The following is a 6,847-nucleotide window of genomic DNA, read 5'->3' as shown; positions in this document are numbered from 1 at the left end:
GTGTGTGTGTGTGTGTGTGTGTGTGTGTGTGTGTGTTGTGTGTGTGTGTGTTAGTAGTAGTGATAATGGGTAAGGGCTAAGAATATGCAGCTAATCCTCGTGTCTTGTTGTTTTGTGTTTTGGTCTCGTCGCAATTGTCATTTGCAGCTGCTCCTACACCATCCGATTTGTGAATTTCAACCAACACAAAAAACACATAAACATGTCAGTTCTGACAGAAAGTTCCACGATACTATAAGACTTTCCGAATGAGCTGAACATGCACAGTGTTTAAAGTATAGAGGCAATCAACCGATAAGAGTGGTAGGTCAGACACCTAATTACTTTGTTTAAGGCCTGTTAATTACTCTCATATGCTTAATTCCCCATTTTTTTGGTTTTAAGTCTAAAAGCATTTGTATTTTGATACTGCTCATATTTACCTTTATTCGTGTACCTTCTTTCTGTGCAATTAATTGTTATATTTATTCAATCTGAGGTTTGACCTACTCTTCATTTTCATTTTACAGTAACTTGTAATAGAAAATATATAGTCACTTACTTACTTAATAATATCATTGGTGTGATTCTTATTTTCGTTAATGTTTATCTATATTTGCACTTCTCACACTTCTTATCTAAGCTTGGGAAATTCCTTTAAGAAGATATGTTGCATGTTGTAGTTACCCACTCTATTGCACCAACAGTATGACCTTCCACTCAGGTTGAACTGAAACATCCTGATATGGCTCCCCTAACTTCCAGAATGATCCTTTGTTAATCACCAAGTCTTCACCCCCTCCTTTCTCTCTCTCTGTGTTTAAGATATGCGAACCCAACTCTATTCTTCGGTCTTTCACTCTGCAGGTACTGTACGCTCTCTTCAAGAATTCAAAACGAAAAAAAAAAAAAGAATATATTGACAAAGACAGGTCTGAATGTCTTAATTCCTCTATCCATCATTCTGGTACTGTAATATAATTCCACCACAATGGTTGAGTGGGTAAGTAAAACTGCACTTTCCATTAGCACGTCAACAATGGTCTCATATGGTGTGTATGCCAAATGTTAACCATAAAAGGGTCCGCAACTCGCATCAATAACAGCACTGGTTGATAGCTTTGTGTATAAAAGTGGGACAGTTGCACCAGCAGAACAAACAGGCCAAAAGTATTTAGTTCCTTGCTATAACGCAATATTGTACAATGGACATGTGTTGATATGGTTTTTTAAGTAAAAAATAGGCAGGCAAACTCATCAAAGATAGTGATCATTTTACTAAAAATAGTTATATGTGTACTTGGTTGCAGTCCTGCGTGCCTTGTATCCTGTATGACCATGAGTGTATTAAACAACAAGAACGTTATTGAATAAACACCTGAAGCGGTGGCCACAATGCCTTGTAGACCCCGAATAAGAATCCCAAGCGTGACAACCATGGCACAGTGTTACACCCTCTCTCTTTAGGCTCCCACAACAAGTCTTACTGTGTCCTGCCATGAACTGGGTGCATGGACTAGAATCTATGATAGTACGGCGAGAGCCGTTTTCCACCTGGCCGAGGCCACGCTTCCTCCGCGGGGGGTCGCTGCTCCGGATGGCCGTCTTTCTCTTCTTGTGTTGAGTCTGTGTTGGTTTTTCTGTGCTGTGAGGGCCGCCACCGTCAGGCGTGTTTCGTTCAGTCCATTCCCACCACCACCACGACAGGCGAGCCAGGTAGGCATGTTGTTACTGTTGGACCTGGAGAGGAAATGAAAGATGATACGCACCAGAGTAAACACTTACTTGTTAGCTTCATGCATCGCTAACCAACAGCGGAGGGATTTGTTTGCAAAATAACGGTGCCTGCTCTGAGATGAGGCAAGACACATTAAAAAGACGGAATTTAGCCATGGTCCTTTTAATTGCAGTATACTTTTTGTAATAATACCCTTCTTTCGCATCTGTTGTCTTGTCTTCCCCCGTTATATAATGAATACAGCGCCCCCCGAAGCTAAAAACAAGCCAGTTCCTTCATGGAGCCCGCGGCTGAGCTAACGCCGGAGATGCANAAATCTTCCTTCAAGCAATCGTCTGCATTTTGGCTAAACCCTTTCAGTCAACGGGCTCTTCCTGGGCCTCATCAACATCACACTCTGAGTCTTCCTCTTCAGTGTCACTGTCCAGCCTTGTTGAGGATGGCTCTGTGTCAGGCTCAAAGAGCCTTAGGTTTGCCCGAATGCCAACCAGTTCTTCCACTCTCACATTTGTGAGCCTGTTGCGAACCTTTGTGTGGTCTCAATAGCCTGGCATGCAGTAAGCAGTGTGCTATGGCATGGATATTCTTGAATGGCATCTGTTTGTTTTAGTCAAGATTAGGCTAAAATATACTTCCCCCGACTATGTTTAAGTTCCCTATGAAGAGCCAACCTTCAATTTAGAAAATTCCAGTTTATTCCCATAAATTCCCGTTTATTCCCGTGGAAAGTTTCCATCTTTGAAAATTCCCGGAATTTTGCAACCCTAAAACTAAAGATTCACACACCTGTCTGTAATAAGAAACCCAATGTTTTCCATTATGACCCATCAATATTTCAGAGCCTCTACTCTGAACCCACCAAAGTCTTCACCGCAGTGTTTTTAAACGATGACAGGACTTCCTGTTACAGTAAAACCATGCATTCTCATTCTCTAATTTGATGAAACCCAAAGCATGTCATCCTCCCATCACTTCCCATCAGCCTCGGTAAATACGTCTCATTGTGTGTGTGTATGTGAGCCTCTCATCTGTTTGCAGACGATGAAGGAAGGCCGCTAATGGCCACTCGTAAACACAAGCTGGAAAACCAATATAATCACATTTAACAAAGACTGTATATATCTGTATGCAAGGCATTCGTCTTACAGTGATTTACAGTATTTACAGTATTTACAGTATATTTACAGTCCCCATTTAACCGTACAGGAGTATTAGTCACACATATGCTCATAAAAAACGAATGAACAAAGTTGAATAATTTATCGTTTTTTTATAAAAAATTGGGTTTTTTGCTGCAAAGAATTATAATCACATGTAATCACACTCACATTCGATACTGACTATGGAGCATAAAAGTGATTATATAACTTGAAATATTAATAAATCAATGCTGCTCTTTAATGAAAACAACATATTTAATAGGGAAGTTTGCAGCTGCGCTAAATGAGGACACTTGTTGGATCTCTCACTGCCTCAAATTACATCATATATTTTCAGTTTTTGAGTGAAGTTCCAGCTGAAGCTTCAAACTTTAACATATTTTCCACAATATACAGCTTTGTCAGCATCTAAAACACTCCTAAAATCGTTATTAAGGTTTTGAGTTTCCTGATAATTCGCAGTAAAGTTCCCACATTGATTAGAGTAAAGTTGTAGTACTCACTGTGTGTGATGCTGGAGATGAGCTGCAGTCAGATGTTCTCCTCTCACTCACGCTGGGCTTTAAATAGTGGAGAGGAAGCTTCTGGCTCTGATGGAGGCAGGACACTTCCCCCTGTGACCAGAGGCTCACTCAGTTTACTTAATGTCTCTGGAAACCTGACACTGTCGTTAGGAGGGGGGAAATGTGAAAAAAACATCCCATTTAGCCACAGAAGAATACATGTAGTACATAGCCAACAAGATGACTTTTAATCACAGTTTTTTACTTCAATCCTTTCTCTTTATGCCAAGGATTTTAATGTGCATTTGGACCTTTTCCACCATACTCCTAGCTGCTGTTTTGTATAAGTCTGGTGCAAAGTAAAGTAATAATAATAATAATAATAATACATGGGATTTTTATAGCACTTTTCCTAATGCTCAAACATGCTTAAAAATAGTCACAGAATTCAGAAAGTGGACACTGGTCGTCCAACGATCGGACGATGTGGAAGATATTTCCCCTCAACTTGCTTACAATGGCTCTGCAAAGGGTGTGTAAATTACATTACATGTCACTTGTATGACGCTTTTATCCAAAGCAACTTACATACTCAATACTGTGGACAATCCCCACAGGAGCACTTTGGGGTGAAGTGTCTTGACAACCCACTACACACTGTAAATGTGTGTAAAGTGTGACTCCCTGTGCATTTGGCATCTTGTATGGCAGCCTCTGTCTCTGAATGATTGTGTGTGAATTTGTAAATGCTGACTGGTATATGTAAACTCTGGAAAAATAGGTCAATTAAGCTTCTCCTGCTTAATCTGTGTTGTGTGAATGTTAGGGATGGAACGATACCAATATCGCGATTTCTTTTTTTCTTGAGTTGTTTTTCTTCATTAAATAATAAATCTGATTTGTACAGGATAGTAGTATTTTAAAGTGTCAACAATATAATAATCAGACCCTGCAATAGAATAAATCAAGTTTCACTTTAGTTTTTCAAGTAACTCAACTCTAACTCACTCACTCAGCACCATCAAGGTTATCTTTTAGCAATATGAGCATGTCCACATTTCCAGGTAGAAGCTGGGATGTTTGGGCGTTTACAATATCCCCTGCTGTGGAAACAACTCTCTTGCTTGATACTGATGTTGCTGGGACAGAGAGATATGCTTTGGCCATGGGTGACAGCAGTGGGTCAAACTGTGCATTGTCTCTCCACCACTTCAAAAACAATACAGTTGTTGCCAAGAAGGTGAGGCTTATTGACAGGGCGAGATATAAATATACTGTTGGTACTTGTCAATGTCTCTAGGTATGTACATGTAGCCCTGTAGATACCATGTCCTTTTGTGTTATCTGTTGTTTTATGTGCTGTATGAACCAAGTAGGTTCATGTTGTAACCTACTTGCATATTGTTACATCCCTAGTGTATATGTTTGACTGAAGCTTGAATGTAACATACAATTGTTTACATGCAAAAAAAACTACACTCCAGCTTTTTAGTAGTTGCAAATGTTCTAATAAGGCATTCGGTACTGTATGTCGTCTCTGCTGAGCCAACACACATGTAGACACCATTCAATCAACTCATATTGCTAGGGTCTTTGTCACATTCGAGTATATTTTGTCGTGTACGTGGAAGAAAGTGACAGCTCTCCAATGCATCTGAATCGATTCTAGTGTCTTTAAACATCTGCAAACTAAACCAAATCACCCAAAACCAGTCGTAAACACAGAGGCTGTATGCAAGTGCAAATATGGAGTCTGGCGATGGCATCGGTGCAATATTTTTGAAGTATTTTGACTTGTTTTGTCAGACTGTATATCTTCTTTTTTTGTATATCCCACACATTAAGCAGAGCGATCATGTCCTTTCCATCAATCCAAATGCTCAGCGCTGACCTTATTGTTAACGGCCTCCTGACATTTCCAACATGAACCAGACCACCAAGCTGCACAAAACATGGAGTATATCATCTGTCAAAGCTTCTCCTTATGTGTGAGAGGAGGCCTGGCTGTTCTGCTTCTGTTAAAGCAAGTGACCAGAGAGGAGGAAGATGACCTCTAAGACTTCCTTGTTGATGGAAGAGATTAAGGAAAACTCCTCAGGGAATCTCTATCAGGCAGGATTATCAGATAAGGTATATCATTAACTGAGGATTAAACGTGTATTTCTACCAGCATCTTGAAGGGAATAAGTCTCATGTGAGCTCAGATTGTCATGTGAGCACTGCCTGTTGTTATTGAAGTGAGTTATTGTTCGAAATATCTTCAACGTGTGTTTTAAGGGTCTGAAACTCATTCAAAATGTAATTATTTAGCATATATTTCCTGTCTGACATCATCCCTGACTTGCAACCTTTGGCACATGTCTGAATTACACTATAGCAGCTGTTTAATAACTCTTTTTAAATGCACATAAAGCAACCCATTTTACTTTACATCTTTGTGTTTTATTTTGCAGCCGAACAAAGGACAAAGGTATCCATCACAATAACTGTCAGCAGGTACTGTATAGCATTAACTCAGATCCGGAGGTCAATCCCAGAGCTAATATTTGCCCGGTTATTGTTCTGCGAGCTTATCTTTAAGGTGTGTTATTGTCCCGGGAGTATTTGCGGAAAAGCCCCACATGCATCAGAAAGCGAGTATTACCTCTGAGCTTGATGGATTACATGATCATTGGTATTAGATAAATAAACGTGAGGGGAACATGGACAATCTGCCGCTGTTTGTTTAGGAAATGTGCGGTAAGGGGACAGATGAACATGCTATTTAAAGGCAGAGAAAACCCATAGATGTGTGTGTGTGTTCTGACTACATTTGTTTCAGGGATGTGTGTGTGTGTAATGGTGGTGTGTTTTGAATATTCAGAGGGGGAGATGTGTGTTTAGCAGTGAAAAGGACGCTCTGCTGCACCTGTCCAACTGCTGACAAGACTGAATTCATAATGCACACTGCATACAATATGTCATTACATGCTCCCACACATGCTAACCCATGCATTTGATACCACTATTACTAATTCACATAAAAAGTTTACTTCCAATTTTACACTTTTGCACTGATTTACATATAGAGTGCTGAAGAAGCTCTTGAGGCTAGAAGGAGGAACATTTGTGATGCATGTATTTAGGGGGTGTATTGGCAGAAAGACATTCATCAATATGTGAACATTAGTCTATAATCACCTAGAAAAGTACTGCTGTGTTTTTGTCCTCTTGCACCGCCATGTTTCTGCAGCAGCTGTGCGTCATAGTTGTTTTTATAAAATGTTACTTGATATGTTTACCATTGATTTAGTTATATAACGTGCATATACACTGAACAAAAATAGAAACGCAACACTTTTGTTTTTGCTCCCATTTTTCATGAGATGAACTCAAAGATCTAAAACATTTTCTATATACACAAAATAACCATTTCTCTCAAATATTGTTCACAAATCTGAAAAAATCTGTGATAGTGAGCACTTCTC

The sequence above is a fragment of the Notothenia coriiceps genome, unplaced genomic scaffold, assembly GCF_000735185.1.
Source record: "Notothenia coriiceps isolate Sejong01 unplaced genomic scaffold, NC01 NC01_scaffold00037244, whole genome shotgun sequence".
NCBI classification, from domain to species: Eukaryota; Metazoa; Chordata; class Actinopteri; order Perciformes; family Nototheniidae; genus Notothenia; species Notothenia coriiceps.
This window is presented reverse-complemented; position numbering follows the sequence as displayed.